This window comes from Varroa destructor, unplaced genomic scaffold (assembly GCF_002443255.2).
Source record: "Varroa destructor unplaced genomic scaffold, Vdes_3.0 BEIS01000001.1, whole genome shotgun sequence".
NCBI lineage: Eukaryota > Metazoa > Arthropoda > Arachnida > Mesostigmata > Varroidae > Varroa > Varroa destructor.
In genome coordinates, this window is record NW_019211454.1 from 5,624,709 (window position 1) to 5,642,538 (window position 17,830).

Below are 17,830 nucleotides of genomic sequence, written 5' to 3' on the forward strand. Positions count from 1 at the left end.
GAAGTTCAGTGACGAATAGAGGAAGAAGGCGGGGAGAAGAAGGCTTGAATTAGGATCTCTGTGCCCTGCACAGATGTCAATTGAACGCTTTGTCTAGGCGGATATCCGAAAACACTATCAAGATTAACTGAAACTTCATATATCAAACGTAGATAAGCGATGCTATTAAATTATACACCATTTAGTATAGTGTGCCTGCACGGCTGTTGAAGTTGAATGTAGAAAACTATAGTCATTGCTGCTAACATCTCTCATACCTCGGATCGACTATCAGGTTAAATGGGGCGAAAGTTCCACGAGCACAAATATGATGGTAACATAAAACTGGGGCCAAAAGCTCTAGGACTTGAATGCGGGGCTATGATCGTTAACACGTTTAGGACCGCGTCCTATTACCTTAACTTTTTTAGATCTAACCATAAATATCGTCCTATCTACATATTAGTTTCAAATTGTTGCGATCATTTCGGTGTGACTCTGACGAAAATTTAGGCATTAAAAACTTGACAGTCTGTTCGTTGAAAAATTGCAAAAAAAAAAAATGCCCATTTTTAGCTATTTCACGTCGACTTGTACATGGTGTTGCTCATGATTAACTCCAACGCCAATAATACGGCCGACGGTTTTGACAGCTGTTATCAAAACTGAGACGTACCCATTTACTTTGAATTTCGCAGGTGCATCATTTTCAAGCGACTACTCTGTTAGAATACTGTTTGGCGATGGCAGCCGTAACTTGTTGCAATTTTTGTCCATCCATTGGATTTCAACAATTATTCGTATGTTACACTACAAGAAGCTCTTCAGCCCGTTGAAATCCATTTGCCTTGAATGAATTTACCCTACTTCAAATGTTCAACTACTTCAGTTTAGCCACATCTCAATAGGTCACTTATCGCTATTTCTAATACTAAATGAGAACAAACAGTATAGTTACAAACTGATCATAGTGGAGGTAGGAGATCAGTTTACGCTATTAGTTTTTATATCCAGAGGTCGTCTGTTGGAACCGTATCTGTCTCGTAGGCTCCACGGGAACGTTAGATCTACATATCTTATATCATAAAAGTCAAAATAAAAATAGATACTCTTTCAAGTCCGAATGGGTCAAGTCAAGAGAGTGCGATTGTACCACTCCCTAATAAGGTCTCAAGTATTACAATACGAGTACCGACAAATTAGCCAAATAGGCTCGTGATGCCTTTTCAAGGCTCATTCGATCGCGTGCGGCGAGGCAAATGCTAAGTAATAAACTAAAAATTGTGTAGCATAAATACGGTCCTGCTGTTTACCGAATAACCATGAAAAATTGCATGCTAATTATGAACTAACGCGTCAAACATCCCGTGAGTTTTTACTCTTGTTGACATCTTGGTGTCGTCGCCATGCCAGGCCATCAATAGAACGTTTTTTTACTATCTGTTTCCTTTTCCTTCAAGGAGCCTTGTATAATAACGTCTTCATTGCTATATTCCTTTGGCTTCACTGATTAGATTGGCAACCCAATGATCTAAGAGCTGGCGGCCACCTATTGACCCCAAGTTCTTAGAAGCATAAACAGTTCGACTGTTGTTCGATGAGAAAATCCTTCTATCTGACACGGAGGACAGTCCGGAAAAACATTTGGCTCGTCTGCTATCCTCTCGACGACGTTTCCGTTTTCGCCAGATTTAAATTTTCTTTATGTGGTCATACCTTAAGCATGAACTAGTAACGATGAAATCTGGTTGCGGGTCGCAACAGACTAACCGGGTTCTATAGAAACTGTGGCAAAGCATGGGGCCGACAAAATGAAGCTCTGAATCTTCTGTGAAATTGCGACCCATTTTTTGTCTACCATGAGCTAGACTTAACGTGAAAGAGAGGCTGCTACGAAAACATCGGAGCAAATACATTTGCCGTGTGTTGAAAAAGTATAACGTATGAAAAGTATAAGTTGATCTAGCCCAATTATATCCCTTATATTAACATGACCTAATCATTTCTGAAAAACGATCAAACAAATCTAAAGGCGATTTGTAGCTGTTGCCAAAATTCGAGGGCATATTGCAACGTCGGTAACGTTGGCAAAAACGCTATTATTTTGACAAAACAAACAATTTCAAAGCTGCATGAAATCGTTACTGTGTGACACATTTAATTAATGCACGTTAAAAATAAATAGATTTAAAAAAACTAGGAGTTTACTTCCTTTGATCACCTTTGAGTCTACGAAGACTTTCTATTGTTCTCAGCGACACGCTACTTGTCGTTGGCAAGCGCTGGCGATCAAATACGATAACTGTAATATATTTTTACAGATTATTATACGATATCATAGTGACAACACATTGGTACCAGCGCAAACGCATCTAATTCACTCCACAAGTCGTTGCTCATTTATAGTAACAGCAACGTCAATACCTAGGACGTTACCACACGCCACAATGATATCAATCACTTCGATCGTTAGCCATAAACATAAAAATGTACTACGTTCTACGCTAGAAATAGACTAGCTTCTATCAAACTATCAACTTAATTACTCCACGGATCCACTTACCACATACGGATCTTTAGATATCTATATATAGAATTTCAGAATAGTTCTTCGGAACAGAATGAATGTTTCAGTCAATGGTACTCAGGCATTGTACACGTGATATAGTATCATGGATAACTACACACGTACATTTCCCGCATGCAACCGCACCTTGCAGACGATCTGTAACCTTCTGCACGACATTCACTTGGTCCGTAAAGTGGATTAGTGCTCAAGGAGGACCTCTGCCAATGACATGAGGAGCATCACGATGCGTTGGATTCGGGGGCAAAGTAGCGGCAAGAGAAAGCAGGGCAAGGGAGGGCGGTATAGTTTGATAAAGTTTGACTTTCCTATGGCTTCTAAGCAACTCCGGGCCCGCTCTTTTACGTCGATGGAATGAACATTGGTTATTTGCCCCCTACTCGGGGCCATATGTCTCCAGAGGGCTATTCGGAAACCCTCTCTCTGAGTTACTGCTGAGATTCGACGCCGGTGACAGCGGCGTAGGAAGTGAGTGGCAGGTTTTAACATCTTGGTGAACGTTTACTCGGATAGCATCGTCTATTGTCTGATTGAGTAATACAATGACTACAAAGAGGAAGACCACCTCGCGCGGCCAGCCAAGATTAGACACCAAAGAATTCTATAGTATATGTAGTAAATCCGACAAACTAGTAAAATCAAGCGGCGCCATCCCCGATGTTCATCTCGGAAAGCCTTGCGACACGTATAGGCTGGTCACGTTTATTCCTCAAACACCCCAGTGCTGCCGAAAATTGTCTTATTTAAGGAAATAAACCAAGAACTTGATGAATCTAGTACCTACAGAATTTGAAAGGGCATCCGTCACAAAACTTTTAGTATGGCCGCGCTCAATTGCTCGTTCTACTCTTAACCAGAAGGGCTATTCCTGAAAACATAAGAAAAGCTCCTAACACTTTTTTCACAGTCTATTTGTCGAAATATTATCATTATTTTATTTTTCTCTACGTTAATTCCTTATAACTTTGTACTAAAGGCTTCAAAGGAAACCCCTGTTTAGGTATTTCCCGAGACCAACGGAAATTTAATTTTGAGGTTCGTCTAACGGTTACCTAGAATTATTACAACATAGTTGTTAAGCACATTACTAACGAGTAAGAGGGAAGAATAAGTTTTAGGTAAAAAGAAAAAAAGGTTTTACATAAACATAGAAAATCGTTGAATATTCTGACATAGATTGCCATAGCTACTTTATCATAAATCGAACGGGTTGTCGAATACAGCCGCAGCTAGAGGACTATATGTATGTGGAGACATTAATGGTCAGATATGTGTCAAAAGGTTAAGAAAAGCCTCATTTCGAAAGTGCGCGCCAAAGCTATAATGCCCGCTAAGCGAAACCTCGAACGGCGCCTCCGACTGCCCGAATTAAAATTCCACTGCCGTGTCCATACAGCAAGACAAGTTAGCTTTTTGATTTCGGGCATCTGCAAGTTACGAATTTGCGGGAAAATCATGTTCTTCTTACATTTTCTATAAACGTCAACGTCTGTTAAATACAAACAAAGTCAATGTTCTAGCACATAGAGAGAAGTACTAACGAACGTAGAACACGATAGATAGTTTTTACGTATAGATGCATGAATTTTTAGTTATTGGATAAACAGTTTTTCCAAATAACACATTCGCATAGTGCCGCTAGTCATTGCAGCTTCATGACGCACCCTGTCACGATAAAAACATTACCTCCAGCCTGTGCGAACTGTCAATTCGGATTACGGGCTCATTCATATTAACTGACCGTCTTTGGGTACGATTAGGATTGGATGCTGGACACACTTCGAGAATGCAACATAATAACAATAATAATATGAATTATTATTGTTTGTTTTTTTTTGTACGTTTATTACAGCAGATATTGTTATTCCATGATAACTATCAGGCCTCTTTAAGAATGAAATAGAGTGAAGGACTGAAGCGGTACCATTGTTCGCTCCATGTATCATTAACTAGCATATTGTAGCCGGCTTTTCTTTTTTTCATTCAGTGTACTCAGAACCCAAATAACGTTATTATGTTACTCCAGTCCATTTTGTTTTTATATTTAGTTAGTGGACTCGCGTTTTACGAGCTCGATTGTTTGTCATGAAAACTCTTGCTTTATTGAGAAGACTCGAAGTTCATAAATTGCCCACATGCATTTTTGCCCCGCAGTCTCCAGCACTTTACAAACAATTGATTTTCTCAATTTTTCTTTCCGAAAATTGCGCTTGAAGCTGAAAGAATCGATTATGGGATTTATAAAATCCGTTGATCAGATAGGATCCATTCTCAATTCAGTTACATTCAATGGACAACTTATAGCAACAGATGATTGGAACGAACAATAGTTTTATAAACTTTCTGTGATCTTTCTAAAAACTTCATTGAAGATTAAGTTCCCACGTGGGAATACACCAAACGCCGGCAACCGGCTCAAGTCGCTTAATTTATTTAGCCTCGTAATGTACTACAGTAATCCATGACCTTTCATATTTTAAAGTATACCAGAATAGAGCTGAACGTAGATGCAGTTATGCATTTACGTCATCATTTGCGAGCTCCTTTTGAAACTATCTAGCGGTAAAGAAAGCTTAGCTCGAAAATGATTGAGTTAAAGATCCTGGGTTATGATTGTATACACGCGATACGGTCTGCACGGATATTCTATACTACTAAAACTCGATGAATGTTGTTAGAAAGTTGCAGGAAATACACGACTGTTAGTCAGTCATTATGTATATATGTACACACAACGAGTGTGAATGTAGCGGGGCAAAATCTAACATCCATACGCCCGCAGGAGGCCAACCGTAAATCAAATCAACATCACAATAACCGATCATGTTAGTAGTTCATTTTCAAAATAAGATAAATACTCCATAAAACGAAACAGTGGCATTAACTGTAGATGAATAGGACTCTCCTTGAAAAGCTCGTTTCGTTCTGAAACGAAATTCACAAGATCACATACGCAGTTGATGATAGAAAACGCAATCGAACCTGTATAAGGACTGTGGTATATAACACTAATAATAGTCGTATACATCCTACTACAGCCCAATCTTGTGCGTTTGGTTCTCTAGCATAAAATAACAAAGATACTAAAGGCCTTTCTAAAGGGGCTGCTCTTTGTTGCCCATACGACCCTAAGCGAGTATCTTTGGAAAGCCATGCTTTCAATCGGTATTGAATTATGAAAAAGCGTATTCGACCATGTTTTTACCGATAAAGTGAATCAATAGTCGTTTCGGATCTTGTCATTGTTTAATTTTGCGTGTTCAACAGTTTCTATCGTTGTGAAAAGTTGCTAGCGACCTTGCTTGCTGAACCCATTTAACCTTATCTTAACCAATAACGCCTAGGTCCTCGATCAGTTATAGGTGTGTAATGTATTTTTCAGCCAAGATCCTGGGGTGATATGCGTCTCGTTCATAACAACTGTTACTTTTAGTAGATTTTGTTGTAAAACGTTGCCCTTATGCTTGCTAAGCACAGCCGACTGACCATCTCGACCTCGTTAGCGTCGACTATCTCTCCCGACCGTTTTAATTTGATTTTACGATGTATGTGCCCTGACCATTTTCTTAGGATGCACCGAATGTCGCAGGTCTTACGTGAAGACGGACTCCAGTTTCGTGAGCAACCTAATTTTAAAATAAAGAGTTAACTAAATCTACTTGCTCAGACCTTCGTCGCTCGTCCCAATCAGCCTCAAGACGCAACTTTCGAACGTCCCTAGCGGGATTGGAAACTTCCGAAGAGTATGGACTTGCTCAGTGCTTGATACTAACCTAAGCGCCATTCCTTGTAGTTTGCTTACTCCAGGCACTTTATCAATTTTTTGGCGGCAAGATTCCCGGCTTTTTCCCTGATTGCTTCAACCAGATATATCCTCAAACGTATTTTCTAACTGTTGAAGTCCTAAGGACGGTTTTTCTGACAATAACTTTTGGACTAACGTAGGTAAGGGTTAGTCTGAAGGAGGCGAGTCTGGCAAACAGACGTTAGGAAGAATGTCTTAGCTTAATTGGAAAACGGTTTCCTATGTTATTAAAGCGACTCGCATTGCCGTTCAGAAAAAAAATGATGTCGTAATGCCTATAAACAAAAGGATTCTTTCTCTTTAGTTAAGCACTAGGGCTGTACCAATCGCAGTGTTGCGTGAATCGTGTTACAAAGTTTTTAAGTTCAAAACGGACCTCTTCGTTTGTATCCCATCCCAAACACAGAAGAACTGTAATTCCATGAATATATTGATTTTCAGAAGTCATTCGGGATGTTTTTTTACTTCGGATTGGAGTAAAAAACCTACTTCTTGTCGTAAGTAATAAGTCAGTACAGGAAAATTCTTGTATTTAAATGCAATGCACGGCAGCAGTGACTCCTGTTGCTGCTCATTCAATTGATCAAGGCCTTGCCATCTTGCCTGCCTGTGTGTTTTACCCACAGCGAGCAGACGATTCGAAACTGCTTATCATTAACCAATTTATCAGCCGGTTCTCGCGAAGTTTGAGTGAAGCTCTCATCAGGCAGTCATTTTAGAGCTCCTGGGTAATCCATACCCTGGATCAATATCGTTTCCTTTAGGAAATCCAGCGGCGCCACTTCAGTTGCATACTAATGATCGCCAATGGGTGAATTAATAGGTCCTGAAGCCTAGATACGATCACTTCGTATTTGAAAAGTGAATAACACGGTGCCCCAAATACTATTCCGATGTTACAAATGTCCTAAACGTAGCAAAGCAAGAAGCGGTTAATAATCTTCTTAAAGCCTGTGTACGAGAACAGGTATAATACAAGAGAAGTTCGTCGTTTAGGTCAACTAATCTTGTGTTTTGGATGTTTATGGAGTCTACTACGATTATATTCGCGGTGCTTACAGATGCAGCATTTACCTGGACCTTATAAAAACTTTTGCAGTAAAGCAAAAAAATCAGAACACCCGTTGATTGAATTTTCTCTAAGATTGCAAAGCAGTTTAAAGTTTTGAGATACTTCCTTTTTACAGAAATACTGTTTTGCATAAGCTGTACGACATTTAATGTGAGAGCTATCTATCGTAGCGGTTTCAGGACTCCGACGGCCTCCTTGTCTCGTTGATCAGGTTGTTTGGTCGCTCACATTATTTCTCTTAATACATATATAAACTACTTTATCACCAAAGCTTTATCGCGGCCTTAACATCAAAAGATATGCGTACCGTTATTACCATCACCTCCACGAGTGTCAGTATCGCGCGTTAACTGGATAAACAGCTTTATCTTATGGAGATTCCTAGCGTTGCCACTTGAATAATGAAGGATCAAAGTTTCCTGAGAGCCGTTGACGCTTTGATGTCATCACCTTCGATCTTAGAAAATAGGACAAATTATGGGGTTGATTTATAGAAAAAAGAAACAACTTTAACTGTTTAAATAGTCGTACTGACAGCTGCCCTCATATCTATATACTATTCCAGCTAACAGAGTTTCTATGCATTATACTGGTACACGCAACACAACTCAAGTCCAAGATTGAGAACAGGACACGTTTATATTATGGTTGCTGTGTCGGATTTTTTTTAGAAAAAAAAGCGCTAAATGGAAAATTATCTTGAGGGTGATAGCGCACGGCATTGACTCATAGTTACGGCTTTTTTGCATATCATCCCCAAATAGACCATGCAAGAATTTGCCATATCAAATCCAGCCTCTGACTCGTTGATCCAACGTCGTTGAATAAGCCGCTGGCGCAATGCCAAATAAATCGTTGTTGACAGCTTCCTCGGTTTAGTACACAGCTCTGGCAGCCATGCCGGATGACCCGAAGCTGCACACTCCGAAAGCTGGACATCTCCATGGAAACGCATCTAACGTAAAAATGCACACGCTAGACACAAAATGAAGTTTGAAATTGCAATTCAATTTCGTTCACTAAACTGCTTATTTTTTGATCCTGGGGAACACACGGGGAAAGGACACCTCGTTTTATGTGAATCACGATACCCTTTTATAGGACTTCGTCCATGTGCCTGAAAGTATTTAGCAACATCGTGATAGCCTGCCATGGTGTTTTCTTGTTCCTTTCTTGTTTCTATTAAGAACTTAGATAATATCATTTAAATAATTTCGCAGCTCCTTATTCACTTAATTCTGACATCAAAATCATCCTATAATTTCGCTTCCACTCAAATGTTGGAAGAAAATGGAAGTTTGCATCTCTACGAACTAGCAAATTGATACGAAAATCAGAGTATTTTCGTACTCCATATATCTCCATCAAATGTGTAGCTCAGGTATTTACGTACGATGCACGATACATGGCACGCCTGCTCATCCCGTCTGTTTCAGATCGTGAGTTATCCTGTAGTCTTCCCGCCCACCACAAGCAATTATATGCTTATATAGATCGCCTACAATAGACAGGCCATCAGGAAGTATCGAGTGTGCAATTAAAGTTGACCATAGCGCAACGACAGTGTCATATCGCAAGAACACGTTCACCGTGTCGACCAAAAGTATCCAATAAGAAAGTTCTTGTGTACGAAACGAATCCCGACTCGATTAGAATTTGCTCTCTGATAGCCTTCGGGGCATGTCGTCGCGGCCTTCCTGGACTAGGACTAGACGATTGGGCCAAGTACCAAGCCTCTACCAACAATAGGTTCAACACGACTGCTGTCACGCTGCCCACGGCTAAATCTTGCAGCGCCTCCGAATGGTCGACTTCTTACTTTACTTGCCAATCAGTCAACGAAACTAACCAGCAAGAACACTTGATAAATGAACCTAAATATATTTTAATTCTAGCGTGGTAGTCTTATAGCTGAGATAAGTGGCCCGAGCATCTATGATGTGTAGCTGTTGTGTTAGCCCTGTTCTTGCTATATAGGTTACGCATCTCTCGCTTCGCTTGTTCCGTTTTTCGAACAGAAATAGCGCTATCGCCGCCGCAAAGCCCGCGGAACGTACCACCTAAATCGTGTAACAGATAACCAACATCAATAGCACTGAGAAGAAGACGGTGAACTGGCGAACCCCTGGGGTAAAAAGACCTGGTTATTGTATACATTACCTTCGCAATTTGTATCTTTCTCGCACTGGCAGTAATAGATAATGCGACAGTATAATCTAGTGTCTCTGTCGCTTAGCGAAATAAAGCCACATGGAGGCAATGGGCGATCGCTGGGCTTTACGAACCAATGTTCAAAGGACCTAGTAAAGACAAATAGAAAATAAGTTTTTAAAGTAACTGGCAAACATGTCGAGTGACAATGGGTCGTTTAAAGGACTCGTTTTAAAAATGGGTCTATTATAAGCGTGCGAATGTTTGACCGTTTGTCAATGCGGGACAGATATTGGGTCGTATTCAGTGAAATTGAATTAAACAGTACCACTATTTCTACCTCAGTAATGACAATAAGAGCTATCATTTATGCGATAAGCGATGTGAATCGCATACGCAGAACGAAACAATTGTCAGCATCGCGTAACAGGCAAACTATTAAAAAATTCCCATGATTTTACCATTACCCAGAGCGCGTGTTGTTCTTGCTCTATGTTGACTTCGATTATTTGTCCAAATACGTTGCAAAAGTAATGCGTAACGTCGGGCGAGTTGGCGAGATCTGTTCATAGCTGCCTCCGCAATCGCCTATACGACGTGGTCCTCCTAGAGTCCAATACGCGACGCTGATCCGAACTGTTCATTCGGTTGCCAAGCGATCGGATGCACATGGCTCGACTCCATTCAGGCAGAAGGACGAAGTCTGTTGCTCCATCTCCGTTTCTAGGTCGAATAAGCTGACTGCTACTTGTGCCCTAGCTCTGCGACCATTTACTGCACATATATATGGGGGGGCTTGTATACGAGGGAACTCAAGCGCACACATCGCGCGATGCGAAGCAAAGAATCAATACCAACATTCTTTTGAAAAAATTCAACTTTACGTTAATGTAGAACCGTTCGGTGGAAACTGCCAACGCTGACCTTAGTATGCCATCTTATAGATAAGGTCCACAGTGCATATATCTGTTCCCATTTCGCTGTTTTAGAGCAATACAGCTCACAGTGAGTCAGCCGCCTTGGGGAACGTCGACCACATTCGAGGAGGCCGAATAGGTACAATTATCAACTAGAAGAACAATGCAAATGTCTTGCATATAAATGCGCCTTGGTTCGAAGCGCCGTAAAATCGAATTTTACGATTCATGCGAGGTATTCTTTAAACAAAAAGTCCGTTTGGGCTTTCTATGAACTTTTTTTTTCTTTCTTGAAAAATCTATTCTTCTTCTGTCTTGTCAAATGATGTATCGTCTATTGTTCTACAGGATCTTGTCATTCCCATGACGTTGTAGCAACGCTCTCGATCCCAGCTAACCCGAAATGGGAAGTTTCCTCCACAGCAACTGTTACCCTTTTATGAAATCCTTGTATATTGTCAGGGGTAGAAAGGCTTGGACTTCCTTCTTTGAGCAAGTGAACTCTTTTTGGACTGCGGCATGTTTTTACGCCAGAGTGCGTTGCCATCGAATTTTCCTAAAAATGTAAAAACTACTTTACACTGATGACTCCCGCCTTGATTGGCCATTTTCTTTCAGCACTCAGGTTCTGTGATAACAGCTTAGAATGAGCAGACAGCGAAAACGTAACCTCACGTACCTAAGGCCGTAACTTACCGCCCAGAACCTATTCTCTAAAGACCCTTCGACCAAACTGAAAGTCGAATATAGACAAACTTCTTTAATCTTAGGTTATAGTAAATCTGGTCTTTATCTACTCCATAATTACGAATACGTATTATCAACAAACGGAATAATAAAACTGGTTGAGTCGTGCACTCCAGGCTAGTTTAAAAGCGTGCTACGACTGCCATCCACCACAAAAGGTACGGCATGCCTAATCCGTAACGTGTGAGATAGATTTTGCCTTTTTTGTGCTAGCTCACTGTTTATTTCTTCATCAACGTATTTACTAACAACGGAAAAGAAAGCTTGACAGGCCTGTTGTGAACGTGCCATCGTGCCTGTACCAATCTATATAAGCTATGTATGTCTTCATGTAATAAATGGCCCCGTGTAGTACTAATGTTGCGGTTACTTGTGCTATTATTGCTGCCACTATGGTGAAAAGGAATATCGTGGTCCTATCAGCTCCGTTGTGGGCCATTGTTTCTCCCACTTCCGTATCCCTCCATTCGTCTGTTGGATCCTGTGGGGCGAAGGAATCCGACGGGCTGTTGGGATCCTACGGACGGCTGAACGGGAACACTGTGGCACTGTTACCGCTATACGAGCGCCGAGACAACTTCGATAAAGAAGACATACATGTGTATGTACGGTGGTGGCGGCGCGCCGGGCGACCGTGATACGGTGGGTGGATGGGTGATATAGGAATGCTATAGCGTTCATTGTTGCCCACCATCTGTTCGTAAGACCATATAGCGCGCGAAGGAAAGAGGGCGCGCTAGTGGATGCTGACAGGGGCGATGCCTTAGAGCGCGATGGCACGCTTGCCTTCCGAGTGCTTTTGCTGAGGGGCAAAAACCCCAGCAGTTTTCCCCGCAATGACGAAGACAACGAATGGCAATCATTCAGACACAACGATCACGACGACGACGACGACAACGACGACGACGACGACGAAGATGATGACTATAGAGCTTCGTTCCTCCTTTCTCAATGCTCCTCAGATGTTGTGTCTCCTTATTGAATGAATTTTAAATGGCTGCACCACATATCACTCGCGAGCAAGCGACATAGGGAAAAGATAATGATCACACTGAGACAGAGAAGAACGTCATGGTACACAGTCCCACACATACACGGCCACCCATACTGATACGTATATATAATGTATATAGACATTGCACAAACTCAATACTTCGCGGAACACTCAGCAAATTCGTGTCACCATTCGTTCGCTAGCTACCATTGTAGTTGTTGCTTTTAATGGAAATAGGTCCGTATTTCATTTAAATCGAATAAAATCGTGGCACCAATTTATGAGACCGATGGCTTTTAGGTGCGCTTGCCTGCAGTAAAATATGGACTTGTTCAAGTAGAACACCAAACCGCTTGTTCCTGGTTGGTTGTCTTCGTCACGGATATTGGCGCAGTATGAATCTGTGTGCACAGAAGTAGCAAAGTAAAGAATATTACGGAACGTTCCCTCCGAAGACGGCATCGTACAATAGATAGCTCATACTGTGAGGGCATCTATTGTAGAAAAATTTAAATAACACCTTATATATAAAAATTACTGCCTTCAAGTATTACTGTTCTTCTGTGATTTTTTTCATCACCTTAGAAACATAAATAATAGCAGACGTTGTCCTACTGAAAGGATCTCATGGTTTAGGCTACTGCATTCCCTGTGCTCTGAGGACAGAATCGTAAATTTAGGCTTCGTTAATGGACTTCTTCTATCGATTAAAACGCCAATGTGTGTCTTACCCTCGTGCTATCGTTCGTCTGAGTATAAAAAAAAAAAAAAAAAAGAAACAAATTGTTTAGTGATAAACATTAAGGCACCGTACCGCGAGCAGAACCGGAACATCTAAAGCCTGTAATGGATACGTAATGGCATTGTTAATGTTAGCTTAAATTTGAGTCAAAAGTCAGTGTGTCGTCTTTATTACTTTTTTACGTTAGATTTGAAGTTTAATGCATTAAAAAAGAAGACCTGGATTACTTTGCATCAGTAATGGAGTCTCTTCGAATCTAATACTACTAGCTTAATGTGTCACTTCATTTCAGATACATGTACCCATATATATATAATTATATGCATGCATAACTCTTAAAAAAAAATCAAATTACTGAAAAATCGGTACAAAGTTATAGAGAACCGGTGTAAAATCAGGCATATAGAGGAGTATTCTTATGACGTTTACACAATATATATAAAGTGACTTTCTGATTTCGAATTACTGTGTGGCCCATTTGCCTGGCACGGACTTTAGTGAAGCCCATGTAGGAGTATTCAATACAAATAGTTCTTCTATTAAAACGGGTAACATGATACAGTGGAAGTGGCCCTACTCTTGTATCCTTAAAAGCCCCGTCGGCTTATCTCCTCTAGCGTTCCCAAACAACCTTCTGTGCCAGTTTCCGGACGTCATGTTGTTTGTCCATACATAGTCTGGATGTGCGTCATTCAAAAATGCTCCAAGCAATGGGATATATAAACAAATCAAAGTATTCTATTAACGACAAATAATGCTATATATATATATATATATATATATGACTCAAAATGTGTTAAAAAGTAGTTGTCCAGAATCGAATCGTGGCCCATAACCACCTCCATTATAATACGCCATATGCTGCGAATAGTGAGGTTGGGCTTTTCTTTGTAGCAAAAATCTGGTATTTTTTGCTACTGAAGCCTGAACGGCCATGCCGAGTCACCATCACGTATCACCCAAACCCATCAAAAAAATTTCTTATCCACATGAGTGCACTTCTTCCTTAAAGCTTTATGATCTATGTGTCCGCGGCTCTCCTCACAGAAACGCCCCAGTGCCAAACACTTTCTCAGATGATAACATCATATAAGGGTTTCTCGTAAAAATGCTGAGCAGTTGGTGCAAGTTCACCTATGATACATTATTGTAAAAGATCAGTTTCTCCCATTGTACGCTGTCTTGAAATGAGAACGCGCACCACTTTTGTCGAGTACCTGCTACTCGTGTGCTTTGGGACTTCCTAAAGGAAAAGCTTAAATCGGATTCTATAACGACAGGCTTAGCGATATACCTTGTATTTTAACCATAGAAACGTATAATTAAACTGGTCATTCTAGCTTTAACGAGCCATTGTTCAAATCCCACAGTTAATCCTTAAACCATTGGCGCGAACGATGATGTCATACACTATCAAACGTCATTCTCTATAGTCTAGTGCGAAGATGTAAACCACTGTAAAAAAAATACGGTCGGCCGCAAATTGTTTCCGGTCCAGACTTCGTAGGTTAAGTTCTGCGATGCCGTTCTTACCCAACAGAAAAATTCCATTGGTGGGTCCTTGATAATATAGCTTGCTAAATCATACAAATAAGTAGGCCATCAAGAAGATCCAAATAGAGCGAAGGCCGTTTTGTCATCTCTTCTATCTCAAAGATGACTAGAACAGAAAGGAATTTGAAAATTACCCTTTTTAGCTATCCGGCATCCGTGACTCATCCGTTTTTCAGCCGCAATACGCTTAACATATTTTCTAGTGAATGAAGGGCGGATCAGCTTCTGTTTCAATAGGTCGGCGGACAAGCGATGGGGCTGCGTGGCCTTTATGCACTGAAGGCGTGGGGTACAGACCATCGCAAGTAAGCGCCGCTATTGGATGGTAAGGCAAAAGGAAAGCCCCATTTCAGATATATATATCAACGTAGGTTAATAATCACACGTTTTTGGATTGTACACCTGTGGAACTGCACTAGTATTGCATAGCATATTTGGCGTCCACCACGGAGCAATCATGTTGATTGAGAGATTCGAGCACGTATTTACGTCTAGTAAACAGATGTCTGACTACCGCACCATTAGGATCGCTTCCGTCATCAATGCTGCAAAACGTGTGCAGCCTCGTAACCACCTATGCTGTACCTTCGACATGTTGGAGACATATCGATTTTTCTCATTAGACCTTATGGTACCGCTTTAATGTGCAGAATCATATTTTCTACCCTCTATCATTAACGTCTGGATTTTCACTCGACCGCTTGGTAGGGTCTACTCTGGCCCTTACTTTAAAATGGAAGGACGTTAAGGAGGACTGATGAGACGAACGCCTTACTATGAAGACATTTCCGGTGAGAAAAAAACCTTCACATAAAAAAATTGTTTGTTGATGTCGCGATCCGAACGCGCGATTCACTCAAAATTGATGAGTGATACCAGCCATTGTGCTGTCATCGGGCTCAGGCTGGAATATGGCATTGAATGGTGCTATCAAATCTTAAGTAATTAAGTATATAGATAGAAAATACACAGGATAATAAAGCTATCGTATTAGTTCACAAAAAAAGTACACGGCATGATATATAATCCTAATGACAGCTATTTGACGAGACGACGGTATCGGTAGATATACGCCATCCAGTATCATGATCAGAAATCCTATGGCTTCAACCCAACCTAACCTAACCTGGGTAGCCGAGGTTTCATCTAAGCATGCGTATTTGCATATAAATAACACGTCATATGCTTGTTCTTGGTAGGGAATCTGGAATTCATGGTAAATTTTTTAAGTTTAAATACAAAACGTAAAATTTGAGGCAAACCTAGTTTACGATGTAAGTTAGACAGAGGAAATTTACTTTGCATCTCAGTTCACCTAGCTAATGCATCTGTACCGACAATATAGGCAAAATTTGGTTCTAAGAATAGTCCAAAGAAACATTTCAAAGACTTCATAATCTACATCGAATTCAACAGCAGGCTTCGGAAACTGAGCTCAGCAGCCGGAGTGCTAAACGCGTTATCGTGTTGTCCGACCCATCGCGACAACCCAACGCAAAATCGATACTTATAATTTTTAAATAGGTTGCCCACCCAATGTAGATAGGCGGAACCGGGACTCTATAACCGTAGTTTGCATTGCCGATCTTGTCACCCAAACTGCGGTTTGTTCATAATCCATAAATTGCTACTTACGTCAGCCTGCCTTTCATTCCTGTCCGTAAGTGGTCCGTTCTAACGTTTTCCGGACTAATATTTCTCCTCATCCATTAAAGGCGTAGGATCATTTACAGGTTGACTGTTTCACTTAAGAAAATTTCCGCCCAGGCTATATTGACAGTTTTTCTGCGGCCTATTCAAGAAGGCTAAACCAGCGTTAAAAATATACGGAATATTTTTTCAGCATTTTTGCACAAGCATCGGTGTTACGCTACGATTATTGTTGTAAGAGGTTGTTCTGGGGTTTGCGGTCGTAGTGCAGGCGGAATCGTTGCCAGTTTAAAAAGGAAATTGACCATCTTTTAAGTCTTATGGGGTTGCGCGACTGAGTGACGCAGTTTTAACGCAACGAAAGAGTTATAATGGAGCCAGAGGGCTAACAAATATTGTCAGTTGTTGCCCTGTCGAATTTTTGCACTCAAGGGCATAGCGCACTAACCTAGTGTTCGAATCTAGATGCATCTGATAATTAATTTGGCCAAAGGTCATTTTGTGAGCCTGTCCAGCTTAACACCTTATTTTTATCTAAGAAAAGATAGGGCAAATAGGATATATTCACAATTCGATTACAGCAGAATGATACTCATTTAATTCTATCATATACTTGGATAAATATTAGAGATCAGTGTAGCGGTAACGTGGCTGCCTACACGTTACTGCATCAGGTTAGAAGCCAAACAAATATTGGTAACGAAAAATCTACAAACTCTTTGAAATTTACGTTAATAATATTCAAGTTTATGTAGACTATCTGAAATAACCATGGCAGCTGACATTTATTCAAATGTAAATAGAAATCTCATCGCAGTTTTTAAGTTAACTTATATTTTCAGGTTAATTCCATAGCAATTCCACCGTAAATGAGAATAATATCGTTTGGAGGACATGAACTAAACAGAAAAAGGGTTTTCGACATAATGACAAGTTTTTTTTACCGAAATTTTCTAAATAAATCCAGTACATCAAATACTGGATTACTATCAACAACGAAGACTCGGCTCAAGTCTGATTCGTATTTCGAAAAATACCTCCAAAAAAAGCGGTCACCGAGTTCAGTTGTTGCCAAGCGGCAGGGATACGATACGCAGGCTGGCTTTTGACATGTCATCATGCTCTTCAGGAGTAATCTTCATTTCAGCAAAAATTTCATATTTTTCAAAGCTGTGTGCAGACTGATGCTATTTCTAAGAAGATCAACACAAAGGCATATAGTAAAAACATTACATAGATGGTTACAGACGCCATTAATATAAAATAAAGTGAGTTTAATTTAGTACTAGTAGACCACTTCTGAAGGATTTTTTTAGTGTTCGGCCAAAGCAGCAACCCGTATTGATATCAAATGCAAATAGTGTTAACTTCTCCAAGATGTACTTTATTAAGTAAATGATTATTTTTTTTTTTAATTTTTAAATTTATATACACGCCGTATACGTATGAGGCTGTTCAATGTGATCCCCACAGTAAATATTCTCTGGTGTTAGGGCGCGTAACGCAATTAATGTATCCGCAAACACAAGAAAATGAGCTACAAAATTGAAAATCTAGCCTTATTAATCGGTAATGTTTAATCAAGCTTTAAGGAAGTTTGTTTTACCTACAGTCCTTTCATGACGAACTTCT